Here is a 22,107-nt window from a genome sequence, read left to right as displayed (position 1 = left end):
AATTGGCTATGGGTGAACTCCTCTGGGACTCCTTTACCCAGATGAGATTATAGGAGGACAATGAAAGAAAACACCAGACCAGAGAGCAGACCCCTTCTTATAGGAGTAGCACTCCAGGGCCCTCTACTGTCAAAGCTTTAACATCGTGCCAGCTGGCAAGGGAGAAACGTGTCCAAGGTTCAGCCCCAGTATCACAAGTAGGACAGTGAAGGGTAGAGTTAGAGTTGAGAGGCAATACATTGATAACTGACACAAATAGAAAACTCATTTGTGCAAAAAGTAAATGGGTAAGCTAAAAATGCATCTGATCATTGTCTATGGAAACCAAATATAAGCAATAGTTGGAGAAAGTTGATCATAACCTTTATAATACATGTTTCAGAGAATTAGTAGATTATCTTTTTAAAAGATTATTTGAGAGAGAGAGAGCACCTGGAGGGAGAGAGGGAGAGAGAGAGAACCTTAAGCAGACTCTGCTGAGTGCGGAGCCCAACATGGGGCTCGATTTCATGACCCTAAGATCATGATCTGAGCCGAAATCAAGAGTTGGATGCTTAACCAATGGAGCCACCCAGGCACCCCTAGAATTAGTAAATTATCTTTGACAATATTTTAAAATATGACTCTTTAATTAACATTGAATATTAGATCAGTGTGTGATTTTTTTTTACCTGTAAATTGCTTTATCATGTAAATATCAATAAAAGTCCACTTTTACCTGGCAGGATAGTTCATTTTTCATGTGATTGTCTATCTTTTGTTTTGCCAGCAAAATGTTATTTTTCACATTAAGAAAAGATTTTCCCAATTTTGAGAGAAGTTTAGGTATGTCTTCAATACTTGATACAAATTAATGGTATTTAGTGTATGACTTGAGAAGCTGAGTATTAAAAATTTAGGGTATTACTATTGTAAGGACCATACAGTTTCACTGGGATAACTCTTTCCATTTACCAGAAAGTCAGTTATTGTAGCTAAATGGCAATGCAACTTTAAAATTGTTCCCTAATCTCTTAAACTGGAACTAGAAAAAAATATGTAGAATATTCCATATGTGGATTATCTGTATCTTGTAAGTTATAGAATTAGTGTTATATAATGCAGAATTTATTAAAAGATTGCAGAGTCCTTTCCTTGGAAGGAAGTGATTTAGTGACCAGTTGAGGACTTGTTTAAAAGGGAAAGATAGGACAATGGAGAAGAGTGGATCAGGGAGCAAGCAATCTTATCGGGTATAGCAGGAAGCTGATAAAGAGAAACGATGTCCAAGAAAATGTTTTTCAGAGTAGAAGTGTTCCAAGAAAGCACAAATCAGTGCCAGTAATGACACCAAATTAAGTTCATTCTGTTCATTCCTAAACTAGTCATACAATCAGGCCAGCTTCCTTAAAAAAGTTAGTGATGTTGGTAAAATGACTAGACACTTATGGTCCAAGCAACACACAAGAATTATCAAAGAGAATAGGATTATAGTTTAGGTGATTGGTTAAAATCTAAAATATGTGATAGAAAAGACAAATATTTTTAAGAAGAAAAGAATTTAGTGATATTAAAAACAAAATTGTAACTCTTGTTAACATATGGCTTCAAAAATATATTTTTTAAATTCTGTCCCCAAAGTATTGATGTACCTTACCTGCAGAAATTGTTTGGGATCTGAGTGAAATTTAGATTATTCTAAATTTTGATCTCTAATACTCTCTTCCATCCAAAGTAACTAGAGTTTTTTTTTAAGTTATTATTATTATTATTTTAAGAGAGAGAATGCACATGAGCAAGGGGAAGGGAAGAGGGAGAGAGGGAGAGAATCTTGACTCAGGGCTTGATCTCACAAACCTGAGATCATGACCTGAGCTGATATCAAGAGTTGGATGCTTAATGGACTGAACCACCCAGGCATCCCTAAATTTTTATTTTAATTCCAGTTAGTTAACATGTAGTGTTATATTAGTTTCAGGTGTACGCTACAGTAATTCAACACTTTCATATATCACCCTGTGTTCATCACAAGTATACTCCTTAATCCCCATCACCTATTTAACACATCCCTCCACACACCTCCCCTCTGGTAACCATCAGTTTGTTCTCTATAGTTAAGAGTCTGTTTCTTGATTTGTCTCTCTTATTTTTTTCTCTTTGCTTATTTGTTTTGTTTCTTAAATTCCACACTTAAGTGAAATCATGTGGTATTTGTCTTTCTCTGTCTTATTTCGCTTAGCATTATACTCTCTAGCTCCACATATGTCATAGCAAATGGCCAGATTTCATTCTTTTTTATGGCTGAATAATATTCTATTGTGCGTGTGTGTATACCACCTCTTCCTCATTTGATGGGCACTTGGACTTTGACTGCTTCCATATCTTGGCTATTGTAAATAATGCTGTAATAAACATAGGGGTGCAAATATTCCTTTGATTGAGTGTTCTTTTATTCTTCAGGCAAATACCCAGTTGCAATTGCTGGATCTGTTTTTAACTTTTTGAGGAAACTTCGTACTGTTTTCTACAGTGGCTGCACCAGTTTGCCTTCCCACTGAGAATGCAAGTGGATTCCTTTTTCTCCACATCTTCCCCAACACCTCTTGTTTCTTGTTTCTGATTTTAGCTATTCTGATTCTGACAGGTGTGAGGTGATAGCTCATTGTAGCTTTGATTTGCATTTCCCTATTAAGTGATGGTGAGCATCTTTTCATGTGTTCATTGGCCATCTGTATGTCATCAATGGAAAAATCTCTATTCATATCTTCTGCCCGTATTTAATTGGATTATTCATTTTTTTGAGTTGTGTAACTTCTTTATAGATTTTGGACACTAGCCCTTTATCAGATATGTCATTTGCAAATGTCTCTTCCCATTCAGTAGGTTGCCTTTTAGTTTTATTGTTTCTTTCACTATGCAGAAGTTTAAATTATTTTTTATTTTAATGTAGTCCCAATAATATATTTTGGCTTTTGTTTTCTTTGCTTTAGGAGACCTATTTAGAAAGAAGTTGCAGCAACCGATGTCAAAAAAGTTACTGCCTGTGTTCTTTTCCAGGATTTTTATGGTTTCAGGTTTCACATTTAGGTCTTTTATCCATTTTGAATTTATTTTTGTGTGTGATATAAAAAAGTGGTCCAGTCTCATTCTTTTGTATGTAGCTGACCAGTTTTCCCAACACCATTTGAAGAGATTATCCTTTTCCATTGGATATTCTTTCATGCTTTGTCAGAGATTAATTGACCATATAGTTGTGGGTTCATTTCTGGGTTTTCTGTTCCATTGATCTAAGTGTCTATTTTTTTGCCAGTGCCATACTGTTTTGATAACTACAGCTTTGAAATATAACTTAAAGTCCAGAATTATAATGCCTCCAGGTTTGTGAAGTACTAGTTTTTTTTTTTTTTAAGAGAAGCTTCAAACTACCTTTAAAAAAATGCCTAAACTTACTAAATTAAATAAACTTGTTAGTAATGAAGTGATAATAAGTCAATACTGTCAATACTAAAGGATGCATCACTTCAGGAATAGGCATGAGCTTATGAAAACCTGAAATATCTGTGAAAGGAAGGACTGGAAACATACTATAGGCCTAGCAAAGAAACCAGGACTTAAAAATAAGAGTCCATCTTGGGGAATATTGGCATGGCATTGAATAATCTTGGAAGTCTCTCCAGATCCATGTATCACCCCCCACACACACCTGGGAGTCACTTATTCCATAATAAAAATCTGTAACTTAGATAGCTATAATGGTATATATCTCCTTTTGAGTATCTTTTGATTATTAAGAGGTCTAAAGGTAAGTATAAAATGTGCCAAAAGATGAGTTAGATCCTTGGTGTCAATATTTTGATGCTAGGTTAATGCAAATATAATAATGAATTTTGGAATAATTTTGATAATTTACCCATTTTTTCCATTTTAAAATAGCTTAGAGACTTAAAGTTTATGTGTGAAATTATTGGTGTGATTTATACATTTTAGTGTTGAATCATTAGCTTTTATAGGTAGGATTTATATACTAGAATTTTTTGTGTGTGTATTAGATTTATAATTGTACTATTCCATGCAGAAAAGCCTTTGGACATTAAAAAGAATATCAACTGACATCTGAAATCAGTGGCCAGAAAAATAATTTAATAAGATCTTGATGAAAATATTATTTGACAAAATGGTGGTCAGTCTCTTTTACTGGGTTGAGTGATGCTTGGCTGTGGAGTAATGCTTTCTCTACTATAGATACTGGATTTTGTTGTGCTGCCCAGGGATATTTGTAATTTTCTCCAAAACAAGATAATTACAAGGACTATATTTTATATTTTTATTTGAAGATGTAGTTTCATATGAAAGCCAGTTGAGATGTGGAGATTTTATCATATAATTTTCAAGGAGAAATTCCTGCTTTATGTTGAGAATGAAAGAAAAGACTAAGTTTTAGTGTTTGAGAAGGTATTGGTTTTGATTAATGAGAATATTGTGGATTAATCTTTTTCTGCTTTCAAATTTTAATTCCTTAAACATAGATGACCTATTTTATTTGGAATTTAAATATTAAAAACCACTGATTACAATGCAGGTCAGATACCCATATAGGAACAAAACAGGAAGGAGACTTGGGTAGGTGGCCTCAGACTGCTGTGTGGCTGTGAGTCTCTGTGTGCTGATGGGGAGCTCTGAGCAAAGAGTACTCATTAGAGGAATCCTGCGACAAGCAGAAATGACCAGTTTTACTGCCCTGCTCAGTCACTGGCTAGAAGCAGCCTGGGGAGGGTGTGGCCCTGGCGTGACCACTAGAGCAGATCCTCTAAAAGCAACAACCAGAAGCTGCCGGCTAACTGTACTGCAGTTCTTCTTTAAGGGAGACCTTAGCGGCAATCCTCCATGACTGCCACACCCTGTGAAGTAGGCAGAGGAGAAACTGTTAGCCCAATTTAAAAAAGTTTTAGATAATTAAAAATGTTCAGTGTGATAGTGGCAGACTTTTGGGTTTCACAGTTGCCTCAAGTGGGTTTTCAAAGTATTTTTAAAAACTCAGTTGTAGTAATAGTCTTAAAAGATGGCCACTGTCTATTACTTCCATTCCTGGAGGTCAGTTTCTTCCAGAGGTGGCATCTATGGCCTCTCCTCTTGAATCTGTGTTGGCCTTATTCCTTGCTTTGGTGAATAGGATGTAGCCAAAGTGAAGTTCTACCGGCTTTAAGAGGACTTTTCTTTTCTTCCCTCTTGGAAACTAGACATCATGTAAATAGTCTGAACATAAATTCATTCCAATTATGATAAAATATCAGAACCAAATTGAGAACCATGCTACCAAATAACTGACTAGTACTTCTGAGAAGTGTGAGGACTAAAAGACAAAGCTGATAAACTGTTACAGATTAGAGGAGTTTAAGGAAAAATAATTTTTGGTTGCCTCAGTTGGTTAAGCACCCTACTCTTGATTTCAGCTCAGGCCATGATCACAGGGTTGTGGGATTGAGCCCTGCCTTGGGCTCCATGCTCAACACAGAGTCTGCCTGAGATTCTCTCCCTCTCCCTCTGCCCCTCCCCTTGCTATGCGTTCTCTCTCTCTTTAAAGAAATAAAGAAATAAAGATTATGCTGGGTTTTCAAGGATGCATAAGAATTGAATTAGCAAAGATGTGGGTGGAGAAACGTAAGTCTGGGTTGTGCACGTCATGGGTAAATGTGTGTGTACTGCAAAACATAGGAATTGTGAGTAAAGATTTTATCGCCCTCAAAGTGTTGTGTAAAATGATTGAAAGGAATGTTGGAATGAGGTTGTATATGGTCAACAATGCAGGCCAAGTACGAATTAATAGGTTAATATAATTCCTCAATATGAAAATATTTTCTTTTCTTTTTTTTTTTTAAGATTTTATTTATTTATTTGATAGAGAGAAACACAGCAAGAAAGGCAACACAAGCAGAGGGAGTGGAAGAGGGAAAAGCAGGCTTCCCGTGGAGCAGGGAGCCCAATGCAGGGTTTGATCCCAGGACCCTGGGATCATGACCTGAGCTGAAGGCAGACGCTTAATGACTGAGCCACCCAGGTGCCCCTGAAAATTTTTTCAGTAGGAGAAATATATTGAATGCCTTTTATGTTGACATTGCACTGAATGCCTAGGGGATGCAAAGAAGTACAAGATGTGGTTTAAATATAACTGCTCTTCATAAAACGGGCAACTGTCCATTTCTGCCTCTTGAAAACTTGCTCATCCTTCAAGGTCCAGCTCAAACGCTGTCTCCTCCAGAAGCTACTCTTTACAGCAGTAATGTGCTCACAGGTGTTCCTCCTGGTACCACTATTTGTGTATATGCCTTGGATTATTCTTTCATAGACCATGAGTCCTTAGAGGACAGACTTACCTCTGAGGCATTTTCTGATGGCTCAAAAAAGCAACATTGGCAGACCCAGTTTAATGAATGAATGTTGCTGATAAGACTGGAAGAGGAATTAACATTTTTTGGGGGTTATTTGTAGCATTTTCTACTCTTCTATATCCGATGCTACATCTAGTTACCTAATCTGTGCACAATGGTTTGTGGTATCTGAGTCAGGAAGCCTGCATATTAGGACAGAAACTAAAATGACTCAAGGATTTTGCTCTTTTAGCAGCTTCGTACCTGCAGTCACTTAAATTTGGACATTTATAAAAGTTGGTGGAAAATAAGAATTTGCAGAGATTTCCATTAGGAGCATTAGCAGCAACCTGCTTAGACTTTAGTTCACTTTCAATAGATCTCTGGTATGATGTACAACCAGTCCTGTTAAACTCAACTCCAAATCCATTTCTTATCTGCATTTAGAAATGCAAATCTTCTTTTCTCTCTTATGGAACACCTTATGGAAAGTATTGCTTTCTATACTAATGATAGAAAAAGCTTTTCCATAAATGCTTTCCAATCTCTGATACTATTCTAAGTACAAATTTTAGTGTCTATGACATTTTTCAATTTAGAAGTGAAAAATTAGTAAATATGGTTATTTTTTCCTGTGTACCTGAATCATATGTCAGAAGCAGTAAAGATATTTTAAGCTACAAAAAATGTAGACAATATCTATCAGTCCTGGAGCCAATTGCTGACCTATTGCAAGTGCGACCATATTGGGGAAAGGAAAGTAATGCTGAGATGATTGATCAGTCATTCTTAATGGTATTTTTGTTGATTTCCTGCCGATTTTCCCATTGCTCTTTGAGCTTTTTTTCCCTTTTACATATTACTCTATTCATAGTCTGGCAAAAATTTTCAGAAAAAGTATCCAAGTGATGGGCTCACAGCAGGTGCTGGATCAAACAGGCCTTGTTCTCTGGCCCTTGGGAAGTCTGCATGGATCAGAGGAATCCAGGGGTTGCCCTTCAGATGACCTGTAGTAAAACTGCAGAGGACATGCTCAGTTTCTTTCCATGGATAAACAAAGTGTAGGTAAAATATTTTTGTTAGCTTGAATAGAGGAATTTATTTTATATACACACTGTCTATCTGTACAGTTGATTGAAAATGGCATGAAGTAAATCTTGTCTAATAGATACTTATAGAAGAATATTATTTAAATAGCTAACCGTGTAAAGGTTTTACCTTTTGATCTTTGCAGGGATATACTGGTTTCAACTGAATATGGGACAGAAAAAATCACAAGAAATGGGAGGGCTGTATAGCGAAAAATGTGCATTCCCAATAACACGCGGTTTGAAAAGGTTAATATGAGCTTCAAAAGCCTGACAAAAGTGTCATGTCAATTTTGGATTTTGTCCATAGGTTTTAGCAATATTAACTCTAAATATGGTACTTGGCTGAGACTATACTGATATAATCTTGCCTGTTTATGGAATGTGAAGTGTTCTTTTTGTTTATTTGATCTTTATGAACATTATAATTTGGCAAATATTTATTATCCTTTTTGTATATAGCATTGTTTTAGAAACTCAGAATGCAAAGAAGAATTGATATCACTCCTGTCTATACAGAACTTAATATTTAGTCAATTAGTAAAAGTTAATAAAAATGAGAGAAAAAGGAAATGGACTAAAATTTATTCTACTGAAAAGATTAAAGTCAGAATACTTTTGCTATTTGGGGAATCTCAGATCCTTTTTGTTTCTCACTAAGGTAAAAAGGAGTATTTGTTTTTTTCTCTAATCTGGTCAGAAGATACAGTTTTTTATGTGGCTTATAAAGGTAGAGTGAAGGAGATTTCATTTTTATGTTTTAATTAAAGAAAAATTATTTTTAAAAATTTAATATTTTTATTTAATAGCATAATTGATAAACATGTGTATCAATGCTTAGGTTAATATAATGAATTTTCTATATCTATATAAGCATTCTCAAAATTATGGAAATATTTACTAGGTTTATTTTCTTCAAATTAGCAGAGAGACCTAATACTCTTACAGGTATCACTTAAAACTTACGGTTAAAAAATTCAGCTCTATGGAGACTATATTTTTTAAATCTCCAAATGTCCAATTCTACTTTTCCTAACATAACATACAATTAAAGAGTTTCCTATTCTAGGTGTAAAAGAAGGTTACATTGTCATTTAACCTTTTCTTTCCCCTAAGTACTTGATATTTCCCATAATTCTTACACTATATTAGGAAAATGTTGACAATATATTTATTGAACATCACACAGGTTTTATGTTTACAAATTTGCAAGATAACAGTCTACTCATTTTGGACATGTAGTCTGTTGGGACTTGGAGGGCAATTAAGATTAAAATCAGATAAAAACAGAGTGAAGTTGATACTTGGTGAGTGGCAGATGCAATTTGTCTGTGATTTCATTTATTTGCAATACTTCATAATACTGGCATATTTATGTGTGCCTTTTTTTTTAAATATTTTATTTATTTTTGACATAGGGACAGATAGAGTGTACAAGCAGGGAGAGAGGCAGAGGGAAAGGGAGAAGCAGACTCCCTGCTCAGCAGGGAGCCCAATGCGGGGCTCGATCCCAGGACCCTGGGATCATGACCCGAGCTGAAGGCAGATGCTTAACCCTCGGAGCCACCCAGGCGCCCCTTATGTGTGCCTTCTTATTGAAGTCATGGTGAAGTGTGAATCATCACACAAGCAAACCACTGGGTTTTTGTTTTATTAGAAAAATGCTCACTGGGAAGATGACATATTAATTTTGGAGTGACCTGTGCTTAGATGAGGATTAAACTAGAATATGGTTTTCAAAATGCTCTTCCATTCAGGTCCATCATTCTCATAATGATGTCACCATATTTTTAGTCTCCACATTAGATAAGCATTGCTACTGCTCTCTATAATTTTCAGTTCTACTGTTTCTTATTGTGACAATTTAGATATGTTTTGTAAGAATTTAGAATTTCAAGTTTTTATTTAAAATATTAGGTAATTTTAAAGCTTATTTTTGAGGGCTCTGGCTAATAAAAAGACTAAAATTACAATAAAACATTTTGAAAAATTCTGTGAAAGACACATTAAATTGCAGTGTATTTACTAAAAGGCAAAGAAGCATTGATATTGTCTTAGGAAATCCTGGTAGAATGAGCTAAATGCTAGGATGTGATAGACAAAACACTTAGCTCCAAGACATTTATGCTAGCAGGGCCTACATTAATATAGACAGCTCAGAGTAGTAGAAAATTAAGAATTTTTATAGTGCCTTTATTGTGTAGCTTTTATAGTGAAACTTAACTACTTCAGCCTAACTTAAAAGAAAGTAGCAGAATTATATACTCTTAAAATTTATGCCACTCAAAAATTTTAACACACTTATAACTCTAACAAGGCCTAGTAGGAGTCCTTACAACATGTCTGTATAAATGGCTAAGAATTATTTGTGATTAGTAAGCTGATTATAAGTGTATGCATGTGTGACACTAGGAGGGCCATTAAGAAAAGTTATTCCTTTAAGTTGCTTAAAAATGTCTCCTACAATCTTAGTTATACCATTAATTTGTAAGAAAACATTTGTTTCAAAGATAATACAGAGGTAAACACATTACCAGTTTTAGTTGAAATGACCACAAAAATCAGAAACATCAACATCCAGTTTAGTGAGAACCTCATGTCTAATAGTTGAGAATTCAGAATTCTTGGAATAACTAATTTTTCTATAAAGATCTACTTAGGTTTCTTTTCCTATTTCCCCTTTAGGAGTAATTTTCCTTCTTGTTTATGGGCCACATAATCATGCCAACTGATATACACCAGGCTGAGCAAGACTATCCTCTCTTTTGGGCCATTGACTATCTGGCTCATACCTTCACAGTTGGGTAGCAGGGCAGTGGGAGTAGCTGCATGCTTAAAAGATCTTTCAGGATCTGCAGAAGGGGATAAAGAACCATAAGAAAGTAAGAACATATTCACCTAATCTTAAGGCTATTGTGTGAAGAATGAAAATTCAAATTGTACGTGAATATGAAAATTTCTACCTACTCCTTGAGATGCAAAATTAAATAATTTAAAAATAGAAATATTTTCTCTCTTCTATTCTTGGGAACTGCATATGAGTGAATTTTTCTAAGTACTTCATGTACTTTCTCTCTCTTTTCCTGGAGTTACATCAGGTATTAGACATTAGAGGATTCCTTATGGATTGAAGAGAATGTTTAAAGGTAATAGTTACTCTTGTGAAAGATGAAGAAAAAACTTATTAGGAAACATGGAATTTCTAGCAAAATGATTCCTTTTTAGCTAAATTTCCTACTGTTACAAACCATTAACTAGCAATTTCTATATTGTTTTCACATTCAGTGAACTTTCTAGAATGGATGTCTACGAAGATAGTTCACGGGACTGCATTTTTCCTTTCTTTCCCCTAGTACTTGACCATTTCCTTTGGGTGAATGTCAATAAATAAGAGCTAGCTGCACTTAGATGGTCCATTTATTACCTATAACTTTAATCCTTAAAGTATGATTCCTGGACCAGTAGGAGCAGCATTACTTCATAACCTGTTAGAAACGTCTGTTCTTGGGCTCTACCCAGGATCTGGGTGATCAGAAACTCTGGGACTATGGTTTAGTAATTTATGAGTCACCCTCCAGATGATTCTGATACATGATAAATTTTGAGAACTACTGCTCTACATGATGAGTTTGGGCCATGAAATGTCATTCGTCATGAAAAAACATTAAATAGATATGTTCCCTCTGCTACTAATTCTAAAGGATGTTCTAGTTGCATGAAACATTGAGTCAGAGAGCATCCTATTTAATTTCCCTCTGTAGTAGAAAATAAGTGTGTTAATTTTCAATTGGTTTCTAGGTAATAGTTGTGTGAGATTTACATAAACATTTTTTTAAAATATGCAGAATATAAAAGTCTGATTAAAACATGTCTTTATCTATAAACTGATATTTCAAAATATAGTAGTAGAAACTTTGACCAGTGTACTATCATCCAGATGTTTGTGCACCCTTTGGGATGTAGCTCATTTCAAGGTCTATATAGTAGAAACAAATTGCACATTTATACAGCCAATGACTAACTGAATTCTCTCAAGAACAGTGTGAGGTTTTTATGTTTGAGCATGTTCTGTGTTCTGCTATTTTGGCAATGAGATATCAACAATGACACCTTAGTAGCAGTAGAAGCATACTTTTACCGTATGGGTTATACAGCTTAGGACTGTGTCTTTTGGCTACATTTAAAAACTCCAGTTTAAGAAGATAATAAATAAGATTAACTTGAATAAGCCATAAACCACATCATAGATTAAACATTTTCCTTCAACTTGATTGGCACCTTATTCAGGAAATATACTGGAGAGAAGCCAGTTAGTCACAGTAAATAACTATTAAAGATATATGCTAAATTCAAGAAATACTGCCAATGTGCCAACCAAAATTTGATTTATAAACTAAGTGAAGATTGTTAGCTTTATTATAAAATATTTATTATATAAATCTTTAGTACTTCTAAACATGTTTTATTTGAAACTTTATTCATTTTATATATTGACTTTCCTTACAGAAGTCAATGAATTATAGAAAGATCACTCAAACAATATTTATCATTATGATAATAACTTTGAGAGCAGGAGGTGGAAAGTTTCAGATGGGTAAGGAGAAAAAAGGGAAAGAGGTAGGAGGTGAAGTGGATCAGGATGATTTTTGCTTATTATAGATAACATACTCTGGGGGCTGGTGCAGCGGAAAACTATGTACTTTAGTTGGAACATGAGTTAAGTTCAGCGTGAATTGATAAGATTGAAGAACGTCTGGTCATTTTGAAAGCAGTTGGCCAGTGAACAGTTATTTGATTATTAAATGAAACTTGATTTTTCTGAAGACTATAATACACTATATATATTATATATGTATATACTACACATTATATATATTATATATGTATATACTGTACATTGTATATAGTATATATATACACACCTTGTGTCTATGTGTGTACACATATATATACACACAATGTATAATTACTCATACAACATATTTTTCTTTGTGTGTTGAAAGCATCTTTTTGAAAATTTAAATTCAATTAGTCAACAGAGTACATCATTAGTTTCAGATGTAGAGTTCAGTTATTCATCAGTTGCATATAACTCCCAGTGCTCATCACATCATGTGCCCTCCTTAACAGACATTTCTCCAAAGAAGACATACGAATGGTCCATAGACACATGAAAAAATGCTCCACATCACTTGACATCAGGGAACTACAAATCAAAACCACAATGAGTACCACCTCATACCAGTCAGAATGGCTAAAATTAACAAGTCAGGAAACAACAAATGTTGGTGAGGATGCGGAGAAAGGGGAACCCTCTTACACTGTTGGTGGGAATGCAAGCTGGTGCAGCCACTCTGGAAAACAGTATGGAAGTTCCTCAAGTTAAAAATAGAATTAGCCTATGACCCAGCATTTGGCACTACTAAGTATTTACCCCAAAGATACAAATGTAGTGATCTGAAGGGGCACTTGCACCCTGATGTTTATAAATATTTTTCTTAGAAAAAATTTAGCTTTGACAAGCAATGAACAACTGGCAATAAATTAAAGCAAACCATCAGAACATATTTAAGAGGTAAATTACCTCTAAATAAAGCTGAGAAGAAAAGTAAGTTAATAAAATGTATAAGAATATATGGTTGTCCTGGAATCAAAATGCTGCTGGCAGAATTTAGAAACCAATGGAATTCCAATGGTGAAAACCTAAACATTGTATTGATTGTTGCATTCCTAGCACTTAACCTAGAACTAGCATGTAGAAGTCACTTAAGTTTGTTAAACACATAAAGTTAAATACTCATGATTATGGTGATATCAGCAAGATGGCACAATAGGAATCCTCAGGCCTTGTTTCTTCACAGATACACTGATTTAACAACACTATATGGTCCAAAAAACCTTCATGAGAACTCCAGAAACCATTTAAGAACTTGTAGTACTCCAGGAAAATTCAAAACCAAGAATAGTCACATCGAAATGGGTGAGAAAAACTATTTCATCCATGGTAGTACTTCCCTTAAGCCAACACTTTATCATAAACAGGAGTAAACCTACTTGCAGCTTCTCACTCAAGAGGGAAAAAAAGAGTGAAATGTATGTCCAGCACTCTGGCTTTACAGAGAACTGCCTAAGGAACTGTAATATGTCTCACCTGATTCTCAGCACTGATGGAACTAGCATATTTTGGATACCTGGGGGATGCTGTGAACAAGAGCAAGCTCAGAGAGCTGTTGCAGTGTTAGACAACCTGCATTACAGCAGACAGACACCAGAGGGAAGCAAGAGATTACATGCTCCTGGAAAATAAAACAAAGCAAAAAACTTGCAAAACTCTTTAATTGGGAAATTACATGCATAGCCCAGAGAAGATGCCTTCCCAGAAAAGGTTGGGGAGATCCCCCCAAATCCCTGGACAGCTTAATTGGTGAAGGTTTTCCCTGAAGGCACCCAGTCCACAAAGACTGGGAGGGGTGGATGTCTTTTCAAATGCACACATCTCAGGAAAAAGTAACAAACTATACAATAAGGGGGGGGGGGATGATGGCCTCATCAAAGGAACAAACTCTCCAGAAACTGACCCTGAAGAAATGGAGATCTATGAATTACCTGACAAAAAAGTCAAAATAATCTTCTTAAAGAAACTCAATGGGCTACAAAGTAACATGGACCACTGAACAAAATCAGAAGATTAATGCATGAACAAAATGAAATTATCAACAAAGAAATGGAGATAATAAGAATCCAACAGAAATTGTGGTATTTTGTAATAACTGAATTGAAAAATTCACTTAAGGGGCTCATCATCAGACTTGGTCAAGCAGAAGAAAGACTTGGTAAACTTGAAGACAGGTTATTTGAAATCATTGAGTCAACGGAACAAAAAAAGAAAAGAATGACCACTAAAGAAAGCCTAAGGGACTTATGAGATACCATCAAGTAGACCAAAATACACTTTATGAAACCTCCATAAAATTTCATTTTATAAGAGAGAAGAGACCTGAGAGCTTATTTGAAGAAATCATAGCTGAAACTTGCCAAATTTGGGGAGGAATATGGACACCCAGATTCATGAAACTCAAAATATCCCAAATAGGATGAATTAAATCTACACCAAGACATAACCACATTGTCAAAAGTCACAGAATTTTGAAGCAGCAAGGAAAAAGTGACCTGTCCCATACAAGGGAGCTCCCATAGCCAATCAATGGATTTCTCAGCACAAACCTGAAGGCCAGAAGGGAGTGGGATAATATATTCAAACTGCTGAAAGAATAATTTTGAACCAAGAATATTATATCAAGCAAAACTGTCATTCAAGAAAGAAGGAAAAATAAAGAACTTTCCAGATAAAGACGGAGGGACTTTATCACCGCTATACCTGCCTCACAAGAAATGGCAAAGGGCATCCTTCAAGTTGAAACTAAAGGATTGTTAGACAGCAACACAAAAGCATCTGCAAGTATAAAGCTCTCTGATAAGGGTTTATATATAGACAAATACAGAATCCTGTAATATTTTAATAATGGTGCATAAATCACTTTTAGTTCTGGTAGACAATTTAAAAGATAAAAGCATAAAAATAGTATAGTTATAAAATTGTGTAAATGAACACAAAATACAAAAAAAGATATAATTTGGGACATTTATAATATAAAGTGGGAGGGGTGTAAAGAAGAGATGTGTGTGCAATTGAAGTTAAGCTGTTATCAGTTTAAAATAGATTGCTATAAGATGATTTATGTAATACCCATGGTAACCACAAAGAAATAATCCATAGAAGATAAACCAAAAAAAAGAGAGAGGAAGCACTTTATTACAAAAAATCAATGAAACACACAAAAGAGGCAGAAAAATAGCAGAGACAAAATAGAAGACCTACAGAAAACAATTAAAATGGCAATAGTAAGTCCTTCCCTATTACTAATTACTTTAAATGTAAATGTACTAAACTACCTAATCAAACTAAATGAAGTGATTGCACCTTCACTTATTTCACCCATCCTGCCACTCACCTCCCATCTGGTAATCATCAGTTTGTTCCTTATAATTAAGAGTCTGTTTTTTGTTCACTTATTTTGTTTTTTAAATTCCACATATGAGTGAAATCATATGGTATTTGTTTTTCTCTGACTGACTTAGCACTATACTCCGTAGATCCTGGATGTGACAGGTGTGTGTATCACTGTTTGTCCATTCATTTATCGATGGACACAGTCTCCTTCCATAATGTGGCTATTGGAAATAATCCTGCTATAAACATAGAGGTGCACATATCTTTTCAAATTAGTGACTTTGTATCCTTTGGGTAAATCAGTAGTGTGATTACTGGATCATATGGTAGTTCTTTGCCCTATTGTGTCTTCTCGCCTCCTCTGTTGAAGGTTAATTGATCATATAATCATCGGTTTTATTTCTGGGCTCTCCATTCTGTTCTCTTGATCTCTGTGTCTACTTTTGTACCACTACCACATTGTTTTGATTACTACAGCTTTGTAGTATGTCTTGAAGTCTGGGGTTGTGATACCTCCAGTTTTGTTCTTTTTCAAGATTGCTTTGGCTATTTGGGGTCTTTTGTTGTTCCATACAAATTTTAGTATTATTTGTTCTAGTTCTGTGAAAAATACTATGGGATTGCATTAAAACTGTAGATTGCTTTGAATCTTCGACAAAGCAGGAAAAAATATGCAGTGAAAAAAAGACAGTCTCTGGGAAAATTGGACAGCCACATGCAGAAGAATGAAACTTGACCATTCTCTAACACCATACACAAAGATAAACTCAAAATGGATGAAAGACCTCAATGTGAGGCAGGAATCCAACAAAATCCTAGAGGGGAACATAAGCAGTAACCTCTTTGACATCGGCCACAGCAACTTCGTTCAAGATACATCTCCAAAGGCTAGTGAAACAAAAGCAAAAATGCACTTTTGGGACTTCATCCAGATAAAAAGCTTCTGCATAGCAAAGGAAACAGTCAACAAAACAAAGAGGCAACCCACAGAATGGGAGAAGATATTTGCAAATGACACTACAGATAAAGGGCTGGTATCCATGATCTATAAAGAACTTCTCAAATCACATGAAAAAATGTTCATCATCATTAGCCATCAGGGAAATTCAAATCAAAACCACATTGAGATACCACCCTACACCAGTTAGAATGGCAAAAATTGACAAGGCAAGAAACAACAAATGTTGGAGAGGTTGTGGAGAAAGGGGAACCCTATTACACTGTTGGTGGGAATGCAAGTTGGTACAGCCACTTTGGAAAACAGTGTGGAGGTGCCTCAAAAAATTAAAAATAGAGCTACCCTATGACCAGGCAATTGCACTACTGGGTATTTACCCCAAAGACACAGATGTAGTGAAAAAAGGGCCATATGCACCCCAGCGTTCATAGCAGCAATGTCTGCAATAGCCAAACTGGAAAGAGCCGAGATGCCCTTCAACAGATGAATGGATAAAGAAGATGTGGTCCATATATACAATGGAATATTACTCAGCCAACAGAAAGGGTGAATACCCAACTTTTACATCAACATGGATGGGACTGGAGGAGATTATGCTAAGTGAAATAAGTCAAGCAGAGAAAGTCAATTATCATATGATTTCACTTATTTGTGGAACATACGGAATAGCATGGAGGACATTAGGAGAAGGAAGGGAAAAATGAAGGGGGTGGAAATCAGAGGGAGAGATGAACCATGAGAGACTATGGACTCTGAGAAACAAACTGAGGGTTTTAGAGGGGAGGGGGGTGGAGGGATGGGTTAGCCCAGTGATGGGTATTAAGGAAGGCACATACTGCATGGAGCACTGGGTGTTATATGAAAACAATGAATTATGGATCACTACATCAAAAACTAATGATGTATTGTATGGTGACTAACATAATAAAATAAAATTAAAAAAAAAAAACAAACCTGTAGATTGCTTTGGATAGTATGGGAATTTTAACAGTATTTGTTCTTCCAATCCATGAGCATGGAATGTCTTTCCATTTCTTTGTGTCGTCATCTTCAATTTCTTTCATCAATATTTTATAGTTTTCAGAGTACAGGTTTTTCACCTCTTTATGTTTGTTTTTAGGTATTTTTGGTGCAATTGTAAATGGAACTTATTTCTTAATTTATCTTTCTACTACATTATTTGTGTATAAAAACACAATGGATTTATGTACACTGGTCTTGTATCCTGTGATCTTACTGAATTCATTTATCAGTTCTAGTAGTTTTTTGGTAGAGTCTTTAGGGTTTCTAAATATAGTATTATGTCATCTGCAAATAGTGAGTTTCACTTCTTCCTTGCCAATTTGAATGCCTTTATTTTTGTCGTTGTCTGATTGCTGTGGCTAGGACTTCCAGTATTATGTTGAATAAATGTGGTGAGAGTGGACTGTCTTGTTCTTGATCTTAGGGGAAAACTGTCACTTTTCCACCATTGAGTATAATGTTAGCTGTGGGTTTTTCATATATGCTGAGGTATGTTTCCTCTAAGCCGACTTTGTTGAGGGTTTTTATCATGAATGGATGTTGTACGTTGTCAAATACTTTTTCTGCATCTATTTAGATGATCATATGGTTTTTACACTTTATCTTATTGATGTGATGTATGATGTTGATTGATTTGCAAATACTGAATCACCCTTGCATCCCAGGAATAAATCCCACTTGATTGTGGTGTATGATTTTTTAAAAAGTATTGTTGGACTTGGTTTGCTAATACTTTGTTGAGGATTTTTACATCTATATTTATCAGGGATATTAGCCTGTAGTTCTCTTTTTTTGTATTTATTGGCTTTTGGTATCAGAGTAATGCTGACTTTATAGAATGAATTTGTAAGTTTTCCTTTCTCTTCTATTTCTTGGAATAGTTTGAGAAGAATCAGTATTAACTCTTCTTTAAATGTTTGATAGAATTCCCCTGTGAAGCCATCTGGTCTTGGACTTTTGTTTGTTGGGAAGTTTTGGATTACTGATTCAATTTTATTGCTGGTAATCCGTCTGTTCAAATTTTTCTATTTATTCCTGATTCAGTTTTGAGAAGCTATGTTTTTAAGAATTTGTCCATTTCTTCTAGGATGTCCAATTTGTTGGCATATAATTTTTCATAGTATTCTCTTATAATCCTATTTCTATGGTGTCAGTTGCTATTTCTCCTCTATCATTCTGATTTTGTTATTTGAGTCCCCCCACCCCCTCTTTTTTTTGTGAGTCTGGCTAAAGGTTTCTCAATGCTGTTAATCTTTTCAAAAAACCAGCTTCTGGCTTCATTGATCTGTTACATTGTATTTTAGTTTTTATTTTGTTAATTTCTGCTCTAACCTTTATTATTTCCTTTTACTGGTTTGGGGGTCTCTTTTTGGTCTTCTTTTTCTAGCTAGATATATGGTTAGGTTGTTTATTTGAATTTTTTCTTCCTTTTTGGGGTAGGCCTATGTTGCTATAACCTTCCCTCTTAAAACAGCTTTTGCTGTATCCCAAAGATTTTGTGTTTTCATTTTCATGTGTCTCCTGTTTTTTTTTTTTTTTTTTAGATTTTATTTACTTATTTGTGAGAGAGAGAGAGAAAGTGTGAAAGTGTGAGAGAGAGAGAACATGAGCACCAGCTGGGGGGGTGGGCAGAGGGAGAAGCAGACTCCCCACTGAGCAGGGAGCCTGATGCTGGACTGGATCCCAGGACTCTGGGATCATGACCTGAGCTGAAGGCAGACACAGAACTGACTGAGACACCCAGGTGCCCCAACATTGTATAAATTTAATGTGTACAGTATGTTACCTTGATACACTTATATCTTGTCATGTAATTGCTGATGTAGTGATATATATCACATTACATAGTTATAGTACAATATTATTGCATATATTCATTATACTATGCATTAGATATTTATGGCTTATTTACTACTCCTTAAAATTTTTACAGTGATCTCATACAGTACTTGTCTTTGTCTAACTCATCTTATTTAGCATAATATGCTCAAGGTCCATCCATGAGCATAAACGGAAGGATATCTTTCATAGCGAATCCTATTCCATTGTGTATATATACCACATCATTTTTACCCATTCATCTGTTGATGGGCTTTTGGGTTATTTCTTGGCTACTGTGAATAATGTTGCAATAAATATGGGAATGCTTATATCTTGTTGAAATCGTGTTTTCATTTCTTTTGGGAATATACCCAAAAGTGGAATTGCTGGATCATATAGTAAAACTATTTTTAATTTTTTGAGGAACCTTCATTTTGTTTTCCATAGTGGTTGGACCAATTTACATTCTCTCCAACAATGTATAAAGTTTGTCTTTGACATCTTTACCAGGACTTCTCTCTTATTTTCTTGATGATAGACATTCTAATAGATATGAGGTGATATTTCTTTGTGTTTTGATTTGCATTTCCCTGATGATTAATGATAAGTATCTTTTCATATATCTCTTGGCCATATTGATGTTTTCTTTGGAGAAATGTCTATTTTGTTCTTATTTTTTAATCAGATTGTTTTGTTATTGAGTTGACTGAGTTCTATATTTATATTGGATATTAACCCCTTATACAATATATGGCTTGCAAAAAACTTATTCCCATTCTGTAGATTACCTTTTCATTTTGTTAATTGTTTTGTTGTGCATAAGCTTTTGTGTTCATAGTCTCATTTGTTGATTTTTTTTTCTTTTGTTGTGGTTTTGGCATTGTCCCTCCAAAAATATTCCCTAGAGCAATATCAATGGGTTTCTTTCCTATGCTTTCTTCTAGGAGGTTTATGGGATTAAATCTTAGTTTTAAGTCTTTTATTCATTTTGAGTTAATTTTTGCAAGTGGTATGAGATAGGGTCTAATTCTCATTGATCTGCATGTGTTTCTCCAGTGTTCCCAGTCCCATTTGTTGAAGAGACTCCTTTTCCCATTGTATATTCTTGGATCTCCTATTAAATATTAGTTGAATGTATGTGCTGGGTCTTAATTCTGGATTCTCTATCCTGTTTCATTGGTTGATGTACCTACCAAACTGTTTTTATTACTATGCCTTTGGAGTATAATTTGAAATCTGGAAGCATGATACCTTTGGGTTCATTGTTTTTCTCAAGATTGCTTTGGCTAGGGCGCCCGGGTGGCTTAGTCAGTTGAGTGGCTGCCTTCGACTCAGGTCATGATCCTGGGGTCCTGGGATCGAGCCCCACGTCCAGCTCCCTGCTCAGTGGAGAGCCAGCTTCTCCCTCTCCCTCTGCCTGCCTCTCTGCCTACTTATGCTCTCTATCTATCTGTCAAATAAATAAAATCTTAAAAAAAAAAGATTGCTTTGGCTAATTGGGGTCTTTCAGGGTGCCCACATATTTTTAGAATGGTTTCTTCTATTCCTGTGAAGATTGCCTATGTATTTTGATGGGGATTGCACTGAATCTGTGGATAGTTCCTGATCCATGAATATGAGATCTTTTTTCATTGATTTTTTAAAAATTTCTTTCAGTAAAGTTTGTAGTTTTCATTCTTCAGATTTTTCACTTCCTTGAATAAATTTATTTTTAAGTATTTTATTGTTTTTGATACTATTGTGAATGGGATGACTTTCCTTATTTTTCAGATGCTTTTTTCATTCATGTAAAGGAATGCAATCATTTTCTATATGTTGATTTTGTATCCTGCCACTTACTAAAATCACTGATTAATTTTGATAGTTTTTTGATTGATTCATAGCGATTTTCTGTATATAAGATCATATCATCAGCAAATAATGATAATCTTACTTCTTTCTTTTTCACTTGGTGACTTTTCTCTCTCTGTCTTTCTTAATTGCTTTAGCTAGGACTTCCAGTACTCTACTGAATAGGAGTGGTGTGAATGGACATTCTTGCCTTGTTCCGGATTATAGAGAAAGTGCTTTCAATTTCTCTCCATTAAGTATAATGTTAGCTGTGGGTTTGTTGTATATGCCTTTTATTATGTGGAGTTATGTTCCTTCTATATATAGTCTGTTAAAGGATTATTATCATGAAAGGATGATGTGTTTTGTTGCATGTTTTTCTGCATCTATTAAGATGATTATGTGATTTTTATCTTTCATTTTATTGATGTGATATATTACATTTATTGATTTTCATATGTTGAACTATCCCTGCATCTCAGGGATGAATCCCACTTGGTCATTGCATATAATACTCCTAATGTATTGTTGAATTCCATTTGCTAATATTTTGTTGAGAATTTTTATATCTATGTTAATCAGGAATATTGGTCTAAAGTTTTCTTTTGGTACATTTACCTGGTTTTGATATTAAAGTAATGCTGACTTTGTAGAATGAGTTTGGAAGTGTTCATTCCTTTTCAATATTTCAGTCTTCTTAAATTGGATAAAATTTGTTTTGTGGCCTATCATATGATCTATCCTGGACAATCTTTCATATGTACTTGAAAAAAATTTGTATTATATTCCTTTCAGATGGAATGTTCTGTGTATGTCTATTTAATCCATTTATTACAGTCTGGTTCAATTACAAGTTTTCCTTGTTTTTTTCTGTCTGGACAATCTATTCATTGCTTATAGTAGGGTATTGAAGCCTCTGTAATTATTGTATTGTTGTCTATTTGTACCTTATGATTTATTAGTTGCTTAAGATACTTACTTTAGATATAAGGATACACATAGTCTGAAAGTAAAAGGATAAAAAAAGATATT

The sequence above is a fragment of the Mirounga leonina genome, unplaced genomic scaffold, assembly GCF_011800145.1.
Source record: "Mirounga leonina isolate KUSES-001 unplaced genomic scaffold, KU_Mleo_1.0 Mir_115, whole genome shotgun sequence".
In the NCBI taxonomy this organism is placed as follows: Eukaryota; Metazoa; Chordata; class Mammalia; order Carnivora; family Phocidae; genus Mirounga; species Mirounga leonina.
This window is presented reverse-complemented; position numbering follows the sequence as displayed.